This window comes from Rutilus rutilus, assembly GCF_951802725.1.
Source record: "Rutilus rutilus genome assembly, chromosome: 11".
NCBI lineage: Eukaryota > Metazoa > Chordata > Actinopteri > Cypriniformes > Leuciscidae > Rutilus > Rutilus rutilus.
This window is the reverse complement of record NC_140216.1, coordinates 1,545,410-1,559,605: the sequence shown is the minus strand read 5'-3', so window position 1 is coordinate 1,559,605 and position 14,196 is coordinate 1,545,410.

The following is a 14,196-nucleotide window of genomic DNA, read 5'->3' as shown; positions in this document are numbered from 1 at the left end:
GGTTCAGAGATAGAGATGCTGATTGGACGAGGTTCAGAGAAGAGAGAAGCTGATTGGACGAGGTTCAGACAAGAGAGAAACTGATTAGACGAGGTTCAGAGAAGAGCGAAGCTGATTGGATGAGGTTCAACTAATTGGATGAGGTTCAGAGAGAGAGCGAAGCTGATTAGACGAGGTTCAAAGAAGAGAGAAGCTGATTGGACGAGGTTCAGACAAGAGAGAAACTGATTAGACGAGGTTCAGAGAGAGAGAAGCTGATTGGATGAGGTTCAACTAATTGGATGAGGTTCAGAGAGAGAGCGAAGCTGATTAGACGAGGTTCAAAGAAGAGAGAAGCTGATTGGATGAGGTTCAGAGAGAGAGAAGCTGATTGGATGAGGTTCAGAGAGAGAGAAGCTGATTAGACGAGGTTCAAAGAAGAGAGAAGCTGATTGGATGAGGTTCAGAGAGAGAGAAGCTGATTGGATGAGGTTCAGAGAGACGGAAGCTGATTGGACGTGGTTCAGAGAGAGAGAAGCTGATTGGACGAGGTTCAGAGGTTCAGAGAGAGAGAAGCTGATTGGACGAGGTTCAGAGGTTCAGAGAGAGAGAAGCTGATTGGATGAGGTTCAGACAAGAGAGAAACTGATTAGACGAGGTTCAGAGAAGAGCGAAGCTGATTGGATGAGGTTCAACTAATTGGATGAGGTTCAGAGAGAGAGCGAAGCTGATTGGACGAGGTTCAAAGAAGAGAGAAGCTGATTGGATGAGGTTCAGAGAGAGAGAAGCTGATTGGATGAGGTTCAGAGAGACGGAAGCTGATTGGACGAGGTTCAGAGAGAGAGAAGCTGATTGGACGAGGTTCAGAGAGAGAGAAGCTGATTGGATGAGGTTCAGAGAGACGGAAGCTGATTGGATGAGGTTCAGAGAGACGGAAGCTGATTGGACGAGGTTCAGAGAGAGAGAAGCTGATTGGATGAGGTTCAGAGAGACGGAAGCTGATTGGACGAGGTTCAGAGAGAGAGAAGCTGATTGGACGAGGTTCAGAGAGAGAGAAGCTGATTGGATGAGGTTCAGAGAGACGGAAGCTGATTGGACGAGGTTCAGAGGTTCAGAGAGAGAGAAGCTGATTGGACGAGGTTCAGAGAGAGAGAAGCTGATTGGATGAGGTTCAGAGAGACGGAAGCTGATTGGACGAGGTTCAGAGGTTCAGAGAGAGAGAAGCTGATTGGACGAGGTTCAGAGAGAGAGAAGCTGATTGGATGAGGTTCAGAGAGACGGAAGCTGATTGGACGAGGTTCAGAGAGAGAGAAGCTGATTGGACGAGGTTAAGATTAGAGTCCAAGCACCTCAGAAACTGCTCATTTGTTTGGATGGTGAAGAGAATGATAAGCAGAGACAGATAAGCTAATCCATCCTGCAGGTTTCCAGTGTCATCTGAAGGAAAGGTACATGAGAAATAAAGGCCTGAAGGCATCTCAACAGCTCCAAAAATACACTTCACATTTAATGATTTGGTAGATGACTTTTCATAACCTTATGAGAACTGACTATAAACATAATTTAAACTAGATAACACGCATTGAACTTCCTGCATGAAAATTGTTACATTACTTCTGTTTTGAATCTCAGAGACCCTGGGCACAAAGTATGAATAAATGCAATACATTTTTACGTGTTAGGATTTTCTGATTGTCCAAAGCACTGCGGAAGTATTCCTGCCAGTTATTTACAGGGATTTATATGATTGTTTTTTACTCTGAGTTCTAACATAAAAAAAATGCATTTTTAACAACTCCACTAATGACAAAAAACACTTATTTTATTTATGCATATACAGTCAAACCTAAATGTATTCAGACACCTTCAACATTCCTCACATTTTCACAGTTTATTCGCTATAGTTTAAAATATGAGCAGAACTCAGAGTTATGAACTCAGTTGATATTTGACTGGTTTTGTCCGTCCTTCTGTTAGACTGTCTCACACATGAATTATGTTGAATATCTGTCAGCTGTTAAATTTAACTACACAATTAGATAATACCAGTTTAGCTCAACCAATCACCAAGCAATGCTTCATTTTGTTCAGTCTGTGTGTAAAAAGAGCATTAGCAATTAAAGACAACACACTTCAGCAAAACATGATCAGCTCAAAGTGTCCCAATCAGTTTTGGTCCCAAATGTTTATATATTTCACTGGTAGTCTCTGTATGAAGAATATTTGGGTATAATATGTCACAGTTTACTTAATTTTGCTCTCCTCACTCACATAAATGAACTATAGTGTCCTGCACACTAGTGAAACAATATCAAAAATTATTTCTGGTGTGTGAATAATTTTTGGTTTGACTGTATCTATGTGTTCATTTACATTTACATTTAGTCATTTAGCAGATGCTTTTGTCCAAAGCGACTTACAATTTAGGACTAAATTAAGCGAGTCATCGTGAAGAGGCAAAAACAACGCAAGAAGTGCTCAAAGTATGAAGTTCAGGCATTGCTCAGAGTAGCATAAGCCCGATTAGCGAGGATTAAAGGAAAAAGGAGAATTCTTTTTTTATTTCTTTTATGAGGTTAAGTGCTCACGGAAGAGATGGGTTTTCAGCTGTCTTTTGAATGTTGTCAGGGATTCTGCACCCCGGATGAGGGTGGGAGAGCATCACCAGCATGGAACTGTGAATGAGAATGTTCTGGAAAGTGATGTTGTGGCTCTCTGTGAAGGAACCACGAGACGTCGCTCGTTGATCGATCGTAGGCTTCTGGTAGACGTCGCTCGTTGACCGATCGTAGGCTTCTGGTAGACGTCGCTCGTTGACCGATCGTAGGCTTCTGGTAGACGTCGCTCGTTGACCGATCGTAGGCTTCTGGTAGACGTCGCTCGTTGACCGATCGTAGGCTTCTGGTAGACGTCGCTCGTTGACCGATCGTAGGCTTCTGGTAGACGTCGCTCGTTGACCGATCGTAGGCTTCTGGTAGACGTCGCTCGTTGACCGATCGTAGGCTTCTGGTAGACGTCGCTCGTTGACCGATCGTAGGCTTCTGGTAGACGTCGCTCGTTGATCGATCGTAGGCTTCTGGTAGACGTCGCTCGTTGACCGATCGTAGGCTTCTGGTAGACGTCGCTCGTTGACCGATCGTAGGCTTCTGGTAGACGTCGCTCGTTGACCGATCGTAGGCTTCTGGTAGACGTCGCTCGTTGACCGTTTGTAGGCTTCTGGTAGTCGTTGCTGGTTGACCCGATCATAGGCTTGTGGTAGACGTCGCTCGTTGACCGATCGTAGGCTTCTGGTAGGGATGTAGGCTCGTAGGAGTGAGTGAAAGTAGGAGGGAGCTGAGCGTGTGATAGATCTGTAAGCAAGCGTCAATGCCTTGAACTTGATGCGAGCAGCGAGAGGTAGCCAGTGCAGAGAGATGAACAGAGGAGTGACGTGGGCCCTCTTGGGCTCGTTGAAGATGAGACGAGCTGCAGCATTCTGGATCATCTGTAGAGGTTTAGTTGCACATGATGGAAGTCCAGCCAGAAGAGCATTGCAGTAGTCAAGCCTAGAGATGACCAGGGCCTGGACGAGAAGTTGTGTTGCGTGCTCAGTTAGGAAAGGCCTGATCTTCCTGATGTTGTGCAGTGCAAACCTGCATGATCGAGCTGTCTTTGTAATGTGGTCTGTGAAGGTCAGCTGGTCATCAAATGTTACTCCAAGATTTCTGGCCGACCTTTATGGGGTGATTGATGATGAATCTAGCTGGATAGTGAAGTCGTTAAAAATGTATTTAATAACAGTAAATACACTGGCATAATTTACTGAATTATCTTTAAACTTGTTAATTTCGAGTTTTGTACATTACACAAACATTATAAATGCCATTTTTTTAACAGGGAAACACTGGGATTCAGCTTTGAATACATTTTTACTTGAAAACCTCTCCAGATTAATAATTCACGTCCTCATCGGCGCTTCTGTGACGACAGGGTCCAGACCTCCTCGATTTCTTCACGAATCCACACAATAACGTCTGAGACTGAAGGAGGGAAATCGTTGAGTGAGTTTTCTCTCCACATGTTGATCCTGCTGTTATTGATGCTCCGTTTCTGAGACCTGCGATTCTTCCTCTAGCGTTCTCCACACAAATGATCCCTGCTACCTGTGGCTCCGGGTTAGAGGACAAAACCCTCTGCTATCACAGCCAGACGGATCAATGTGAGCACACACACACACACACACCTGAGACTCAGCAGATTGTGTTGCTGATGCCTGAGGACAGAGAGTTTATTGGCAACAGAGACTGACATCACGGAAATATAGTCTGTTAAATCTTCATTTTAACCACGAGCCACCAAGAGTATCGTCTGAAAACTAGATGTTAAAGTTGATTTTAAAATGCCTCTAGTGTGTAATAGAGCTGTTTGTGAACGTAAAAGCTCTGCAAAATCCCAAAGATCAAAGTGCAAAGTTATTTTCTCCTAAAATAAAGAACTGATTCTGAACCGCCTGAAACGAGTCGTCAGTAAATCCAGTCTCACTTCCTGAATCCAAGAAGGTTTGCAACTCATTTGCATAATGCCAGTCTATGGTCTTGATTGGCTGAGCAGTGTCTCTTAGCTCCGCCCTCAAACACTGTAGTGTATCTGAGACTGGAAGAGTTTGGTTCGTGTTGTTCGTGTCGAGAAGACGCTGTTTTCTGCTGACAAAGCAAATCCACTTCGATGAGATTGATACGGTGAAACCCACGCCATCGTTACTGTTCGTATCACTGTGATCAAGAGCTGAGATTCAGATATGATAATGAGCGTTTGCTTTCTGACCAATCAGAGCAGAGGAGGCTTTCAGGAAGGCGGGGTTTAGAGAGACCGAATCGTTTTCAGACTGATGTGCAACTGCAATGTTTATTATGGAAAAAATAAAGTGCGTTTTGACCTTGAATGCTTGTAAATCTATTGCAGGAGACAAAAAACTAAATTAGCAATATTTAAAATAGCATAATAAGGGCTCTTTAATATGTAAATAACCTATTTGTAAGGGTTTTTACTCATAGTCACTATGTTTTTATTGATTGGAAATGAAAATGAAGAGTAAATGCCCATGACATGTTTGAGACGCACACCGGAAACTACTCGACACTAAATACAGCTTTTTTACAAGTGAAACGAACATTTGAGCGAGCGAACATGGAAGAGACCCATGAATGAAGCAAATGCAAAACTCAAACAACAACTGCGATGCAAGTATATGGGACGTATAAAGTCTCTGATATACTTCGAGCGAAATCAAAGAATGAACTGGTGTGACGTAATTTCAAACACCTTCGAACTCCCATTGGCCTGTGGTGATGATGTAACAGGTGGGTGTGGCTCCGAGGCTCCGCCTTCTTTATGTAAATCTTCTCTAGTTCAGTGTGTCGAGGTCACACGTCAGCAAAAGCATGAACACTCGAGAGACACTTTATAACAGAAACTGATGTTGTAATTCTAACTGAAAGAAAGAATTACACTGTTGTTCGTGTTTAATACTGTAAATCTGCTGCTTGAGATCAGTCTACTGTATAAAGTGCTGTATAAACACCACAGTACATATATAGATTAAATGCCTCATATATACACATCATGGCACACCATGATTAATAATTGTAATGAATTGGGTATTCAAATTCAGTATTTGTGTTTTTAATACACTTTAAAAGGGATGTCACATCTCAAATGAAAACACCCCGAATGATCTCTCCACCTTTTCCTCTCAAACAGAAGAGGAGAAACAGAGACATGCATCTTGGTCATGTACTACGAAAAAAGGAATATAATATTATACACATTTTATATTAAAAAAAAAATCTTTTGCATCATAAAATAAAACCTGTAGCTGTAGTCTGTTACCCTGGTAATCCAGAGTTCTCGCGAGAGCACAAGCTGAATTTGCTCAGCGAGTTACTCTGGCGTCGAGTAATGATGCTCATTAAATATGCCCTTGTGTCCGAGCTGCACCAATCACAGCGGGTTATCTGATATAGGCGGGCCAGAGGCGAGATGACGACAGCGCTGTGACGTCGAAGTCATTAGTAAACATTGCAAGATGGCTACGGATGAACACCAGTTGTTTGAAACGGCTTTGGCCGCTACAATGAACGAGTTAGACTCGGCTTTCTATCTAAAAGAGGAACAGAAGACGGCGCTCGAATCGTTCCTTTGCAAGAAGGACGTTTTTGCTGTTTTGCTGACCGGATACGGCAAGAGTCTAATCTACCAGTGAGCAATCAGCAGTTGTGATTGGTCGTAGTGTTATCCAATTGAGATTTTCAAATGCATGCTTGGTGCCGCCCCTCGAGCTGGCCGAGTTTCATTAGTCGACGCCAGACCATTACTCTTTCAGATTTAGGTCTGGATTTCCAGGCTAGTAGTCTAGTGCCTTTTTTGCCAAATAATTTTGTCAGATAATAAATCCCTTAGCCAAGTTTAGTGTTTTGTACGGAGGCCCTAAAGGGACATGCTGGTGGAAACTTTGAGTTCACTCACAAAACTGTAGTGTTCTTTGAGAGAGATCCCAAAAACACCGCCAAATAATTTCCCCTCCCATCTCATATTTTTCTCTTCACTATGGCGCTCCTCTTTTCCCTCCTCTTTAAAATATTTACAAAATATATAAAATATTTTCCTATTCCTAACTTGTAGGTTCGTTAAAAACGAATATCCCTTCCAGACGTCACTTTTGGCCACTACTGTATACAAAAAAAAAAAAAAAACATTTAAAAAATATTGCTAAATAATATTGGCTACATAAATTGCAAACCTGTTACTTTAAAGGCACAGCATACAGAGAGTTCTTCAGTCCTCAGCTCTGCTTTACATCAGTTTCTGTGTTTGACTGGACTGTGTCAGAGAGAACGGATGAAGAACGCGTCAGGAAAGATTTAGAAGAGGAGAGGAGAGGAACGCATGAAGAGAAGAGGAGAGGAACGGATGAAGAGAAGAGAAGAGGAGAGGAGAGGAACGCATGAAGAGAAGAGGAGAGGAACGCATGAAGAGGAGAGGAGAGGAACGCATGAAGAGGAGAGGAGAGGAACGCATGAAGAGGAGAGGAGAGGAACGCATGAAGAGGAGAGAGAGAAGAGGAGAGGAACGCATGAAGAGGAGAGGAGAGGAACGCATGAAGAGGAGAGGAACGCATGAAGAGGAGAGGAGAGGAACGCATGAAGAGGAGAGGAGAGGAACGCATGAAGAGGAGAGAGAGAAGAGGAGAGGAACGCATGAAGAGGAGAGGAGAGGAACGCATGAAGAGGAGAGGAACGCATGAAGAGGAGAGGAGAGGAACGCATGAAGAGGAGAGGAACGCATGAAGAGGAGAGGAGAGGAACGCATGAAGAGGAGAGGAGAGGAACGCATGAAGAGAGGAGAGGAGAGGAGAGAAGAGGAACGCATGAAGAGAAGAGAAGAGAAGAGAAGAGAAGAGAAGAGAAGAGAAGAGAAGAGAAGAGAAGAGAAGAGAAGAGAAGAGAAGAGGAGAGGAACGCATGAAGAGAAGAGGAGAGGAGAGGAACGCATGAAGAGAAGAGGAGAGGAGAGGAACGCATGAAGAGAAGAGGAGAGGAGAGGAACGCATGAAGAGGAGAGGAGAGGAGAGGAACGCATGAAGAGAAGAGGAGAGGAGAGGAACGCATGAAGAGAAGAGGAGAGGAGAGGAACGCATGAAGAGAAGAGGAGAGGAGAGGAACGCATGAAGAGAAGAGGAGAGGAGAGGAACGCATGAAGAGGAGAGGAGAGGAGAGGAGAGAAGAGAAGAGAAGAGGAGAGGAGAGGAGAGGAACGCATGAAGAGAAGAGGAGAGGAGAGGAACGCATGAAGAGAAGAGGAGAGGAGAGGAACGCATGAAGAGAAGAGGAGAGGAGAGGAGAGGAACGCATGAAGAGAAGAGGAGAGGAGAGGAACGCATGAAGAGAAGAGGAGAGGAGAGGAACGCATGAAGAGAAGAGGAGAGGAGAGGAACGCATGAAGAGAAGAGGAGAGGAGAGGAACGCATGAAGAGAAGAGGAGAGGAGAGGAACGCATGAAGAGGAGAGGAGAGGAACGCATGAAGAGAGGAGAGGAGAGGAGAGGAGAGGAGAGGAGAGAAGAGGAACGCATGAAGAGAAGAGAAGAGAAGAGAAGAGAAGAGAAGAGAAGAGAAGAGAAGAGAAGAGAAGAGAAGAGAAGAGGAACGCATGAAGAGAAGAGGAGAGGAGAGGAACGCATGAAGAGAAGAGGAGAGGAGAGGAACGCATGAAGAGAGGAGAGGAGAGGAGAGGAGAGGAGAGGAGAGGAGAGGAGAGGAGAGAAGAGGAACGCATGAAGAGAAGAGAAGAGAAGAGAAGAGAAGAGAAGAGAAGAGGAACGCATGAAGAGAAGAGGAGAGGAGAGGAACGCATGAAGAGAAGAGGAGAGGAGAGGAACGCATGAAGAGAGGAGAGGAGAGGAGAGGAGAGAAGAGGAACGCATGAAGAGAAGAGAAGAGAAGAGAAGAGAAGAGAAGAGAAGAGAAGAGGAACGCATGAAGAGAAGAGGAGAGGAGAGGAACGCATGAAGAGAAGAGGAGAGGAGAGGAACGCATGAAGAGAGGAGAGGAGAGGAGAGGAGAGGAGAGGAGAGGAGAGGAGAGGAGAGAAGAGGAACGCATGAAGAGAAGAGAAGAGAAGAGAAGAGAAGAGAAGAGAAGAGAAGAGGAACGCATGAAGAGAAGAGGAGAGGAGAGGAACGCATGAAGAGAAGAGGAGAGGAGAGGAACGCATGAAGAGAGGAGAGGAGAGGAGAGAAGAGGAGAGGAACGCATGAAGAGAAGAGCTGACGTTTGAGAATCAGGACTACGTCTCGTGTTTATCCAGAAACACTCATAAACACTTGTAATGCTCACACACTGTGATCCATAACTCAGACATTTATCAATGCAACACATATTTATGAGTCCACACACTGGAAGAGCCGCATTACAGAGAACATTGCCATCATTTACTCAGAGTTCCCTAAGAGAATATGACAGATGACGCTCTTGAAAAGGCTTGTGGAAGGAGAAGACACAGGAGCAAATCTCCAGCTGATTGCTCAATCTGTCAGCATATCTGACGGAGAAGTGAAGGATGAGAGAGTTGAGGCTGTTCTGTGTCAGTATTATTGATTTGTCCCGACAGAACATGAGAGATCGAGATGCTTTCACAGTTTGAGTGACAGATACTGTGCGGCTGTTTTCAGATCATTACATTTAAAGGGACCATCACACATTTTTATTATGATTAATGATTATTATTAAATTTTTTGCCTTTGAGTTGTTTTTATAAGCAATTGTGTTGCTACAAAGATAGTCATTTTTTCCATCTCTGTCTACATTTAACAGTACATTTATTGTGCTTTTAAAGGGGTCATATAATGGTACATGCACTTTTATAAGTTGATTGTACTGAAATGTGTGTTGGCAGTGCCTGTACACAACCATCATATAATGATACAAATCCATCCAGTGTTTTTTTTTTAATCTCCTTATATGTTTTCCACCGTCTCAAATCAAGCCGTTTGACCGTGTGACGTCACAAGATCGGACGCCCCTCCCACGATTGTTGATTGACAGCAGCGTTTCAACACAGACCCGCCCTCGCTCGTGAGCGAGCTGTCAATCATAGTCCGCATTGTTGATACGCTGGAGCAGAATGGCGTCTAAGCGATTGTGGTGTTCTGTTCTTGGGTGTAATAATGAACACAGCATCATATTGATGTTCCTAAATCCGAACCGCTGAAGACGCAGTGGCTGAGTTTTGTTTTCGAAGGGAATATTCCCCACGATCAACGTCAATGCTTTCATGTTTGCGCGAATCATTTCTCTCCAGACTGCTTTATAAACAAGGTCAGTATAAAGCTAAAGTAAAAAGTTTTTCATGACCATTAGCTGTAACATCAATCTGTCAATGAACTAGCGTATACATCAGTAAACACATAGCGTTCGTATCTCACTACTCTACCCTGCCAGTACACACAAAGATAGATGAAAGTGACATTACGTTAACCAACCATTCAGAAACGTCCTGTTCGAGCCTTAATTGTCGACTTCTTCTGGGCCGTCATCTTGTTCCGGGTTCGACTCCGGTTCAAATTGATTCGGTTGCACAGTGTCCTCAAGAGACTCCCGCTGCCATTCTTTCTCCAAAATATACCCTCAACTGTTGTCAAGGCAACACTCCACGTGTGTTGTGTCAAAACGCCCACAGAACAGAGGGGCGGGGTGAGCAAAGCTCATTAGCATTTAAAGACACATGCACTTAAAGGGACACTCCACCCATTTGCATTAAGCTTTGCATTGTTAGAAACCCAGTCATACTATTGAATGGTCGTGCAACACTCTCTCATTTTCCCCTGAGACGGGAGAAATCCGTTATTTACCTTTTACACTTCCTCCTACAATGACGCAAAAATCGTCATTTTGCGTCATTGTAGGAGGAAGTGTAAGAGGGGGGGATTTCTGTTGAGACTACAAGCACTAGTTCCTCATCTTTCCCAGGGGGCGGGACCCGCTCACGCTACAGACCTATTACAGATCAGTGGGTGGGACTTTACTCTCTGAAACTGAAAGCAATATCCTCCATCTTGTTTGAAGCTAAGCTAACAGGCGCTGTGGAGACAGATGTAAAGTTATGACAATAGCGGAGGAGAGTGCTCAATATGATATAGACTAGAGGAAGAGGATTTCGGAAGTCTGATGCTTGAATCAGGTGTTTGTGGCTACGAGAGCAGCCGAGGCAGAAGACCTGCCTGCCGCGGACGAGGAGCCCGGACTGGCTCGGGTTAGGGCGGACTGGTGGCGCCGGTGATCTCACTATGCAACTACGAACCGCTACGAACACAGAGATAGAGTCCGTCTGTGGCAAAGAATTTCAACGATGACAATTTCTCCTGGACGAAATCTCTGAATCAGACGAGGACACGGACGTTTGTGTTGAGCATATGTTCTGACTGAACATCCAGGTACCATGCAATAATTCACCTTTTTGAAAGAAATACAAACGAGGAGTAATGAGTTCGCCAACTAACTAGACACTTTGTGTGAATGTGAAATTAATTTCAAGCTCTGGTGGTAGCTAGACTTGTAGACGGAAGAGTGATTTCTCTTATAGGCAGATATGCGCTTTCTGGATTAGTGGGAGTGGCTTGCGGAGCTGTGCAATTTGGTGCATTGTGGGAGTTGTTGTCTTTCATACAAATGCGTCCTGAAGTTATTTTTTGTCTTTTCTCGGTCACAAAGGCACCAAATTCAAAATTTCTTTTACATTTCGACTACATATATGACCCACTTTAAATAAAAAAACAATGTTCAAATGGGTGAAATGCCCCTTTAAACGGTGTGCTGAAAACAGAGCTGTTTTTGACCAGGTAAAATGAGTGTTTTCTTACAATACTAATGAGAATTTTTGATTAAAGTATATTACAAACTTTTCATTTAGTCCCTAAAGAATCATATTAACTTATACAAAAATGGCATTATATGACCCCTTTAAGAAATGTGGGTCTCATATTGTTATTAACTTAGTTAATAATATTGAAGTATGCGGTTTCAGACGCAGCCAGAGTTTTATCAAAATTACTGTAGATTAGACTAGTCACTTTAGTTAGATTTTAAAATGTTAAATATCAAGTGCAACTTTGTTAATGTCTTACATGTGATGTGGCACAAAGAATGTAGGTTTTTAATTTAGTTTATTTTAGTTTTTGCTCTTTGAAAGTTGTTTTCAGTGTTTTATTTAGTGTTTAAATCCAAATACAGTGTTTAAGCTACAGTAGTGGCCAATAGTGACGTCCGGCCTGACATCTTTATCCTTTATTAAAATATTATTACAAGATTTTGCATGCATATTGCATGGTTGTGCTTGTTTTATTTGTGATAGTAACGCAACGAAACACGTCAAATTATGCGACAATACAATTGTCATACAAAGAAATTATGAACACATGCAAATGTATTTATTTATGCAATTTTAGATTATACTAGTCAAATTAGTTAGATTTGAACATTTTAAATATCAACTACAACTTCGTTAATGTCTTACATTTGATGTGGTACAAAGAATGTAGGTTTTTAATTTAGTTTATTTTACATTTCACTCCTTATTCTAGTTGTTTTCAGTGTTTTATTTAGTGTTTAAATCCAATAGTGCACAGACTACAGTAGTGATCAAAAGTGACGTCCGGCCTGGGAAAACCGACATCTTTACCGTTTATTAAAATATTATTAAAACATTTTGTAAGCATATTGCATAGTTGTGCTTGTTTTATTTGTGATAGCGTGATGAAATATGCGAGTTATGCGACATAATATTTGTCCAGGCTGTCATACAAAGAAATGATGAACACATGCAAAAACAAGAGAGAACCAGCAAAATATTAATACCTGATTATGTTGTATAGTCAATGTATGCGTCTTGTTTTTCTATGCATTTATTTTGCATATTAAAATAAAACCTGTAGCTGTAGTTTAACTTTTTAGCCAAATCATTTTATCAGATAAATACTTTAACCAAGTTTAGTGTTTGTTCTTCCTCATATTTAAAACACAAAAAAACATTCATAAAATACATTTTCCTCATATCTTGATGGTTTTATCAAACTTGTAATGTCATTAAATACTCATTTCTCTATTCCACTGCTACTTTTCCATAGTTTTTCCCCGTGAACATGCGACAGACGGACGTCTCGAACCGGCGCGTTCGCATCTCGCATCTTTCCCAGCGTCCAGAGTGCCATTCTCCTGCTAATGAAAGTGATTTGAACATTTTGACCAACATTATGCCTGAATATTCCTGATGAATTCCTAATCAAGCCCTGTTGAACACACCAGGTGTGTGTAAAGTCTCAGGATTGAACACCTTCATCATAAAGGTTATGAAAACCGCAGTAAACATGAGGTCGTCTACTAGACCATAACCACGCTGATTTCTTGACAGGGCTCATTCACCACACATCTGGATCCAGAAGTCATCGACACCGCTTCTGAGTTCAGCGTCTCCAGAGCACTCCATAAACCCGCATTATTTTTACTCTACAGCTTTGCTTTTAATTAAAACATAATCATCATAAACGGACCCATCAGAGGGTCTTAATCACAACAAACTTTCATTTGCAACGAGGCCGCGGCGAGCTCTGCGTATTAAAATTAAACCACGCTATCATGTTCCTGCATAGACGAGGCTCAGAACGCCAGAGAGCTCCAGTTCAGAAGAAATGATTTCCCAAATCCCATCAAGAGGAACCAAGGTGCCATATTGGCATTCACTCCCAGCCGGTGTTTAATCAGGAGCCGGAATGATTAAGTGGCAAACGGAGAAGTTTGTAATTTCTATAAATTGAGTATGTTGTCAGGGATTGGAAAGTGATTCATCTTCTTCAAGTAATTTCACTTTTTTAAGTTTAAAGCGTCTCTCTCGAGGGTTGAGGATTATGCAGAGGGTTTGAGGGAAAAGCACCTGCTCCACAGATTAGAAAAGGCTTAAATCCGACCCCAGACGCACCATTAAACACGCAGATGTCTGTAGTTTGAAGTTTGGCTGACACACCTGACCTCTCCTGATGTAAAGCCCCACTGAAGTGTCCTGGAACGCACAGCTTTGTCTGATGCGTTGACGTCATTTCCACTGAAACAGGAAGATAAGGCGGGGCATATTGAATGGCTCCTCCCCCTTTTCAAATAGCCAATAGCAGTCAGTTTACCTCACAGACTGACAGCACCATGGAAGCGAATCCAAGCGCTGATGAAACGTTGCATTCAGTAATAGAAGTGTGAATAAATTCTAGCCATTTCATTCTTAACCAACGTACAGTTAGTAAACGGAATAAAACTTGAGCGTTTGAGCAACCGAACACACACACACACACACACACACATAAATACATACACACATACATATAGATATAGATAGATATCATCTCCAACACATATTGCTCCGTGTGTCAACGGTCTCTTTGGTCAGGTGGTGTTTATAGCAAAGGGGGCGGAGCTTTAGATTCAAGAGAGCATCTGATTGGACAGGAGATGTGATGAGAACCGGTGATGTCATAAAAATCCCTGATCCATTTTAGCGGGAGTGAGAGACTGTGAGTTTTGAATGCTTATTTCTCCTAAATGCAAATATTGAACACACCAGCTTATTCATAACCTTAAGGCTGACATATTCATACTAAAAGTTAAAAAATAACTTTTATTCATGAATTCATAAACAGTTG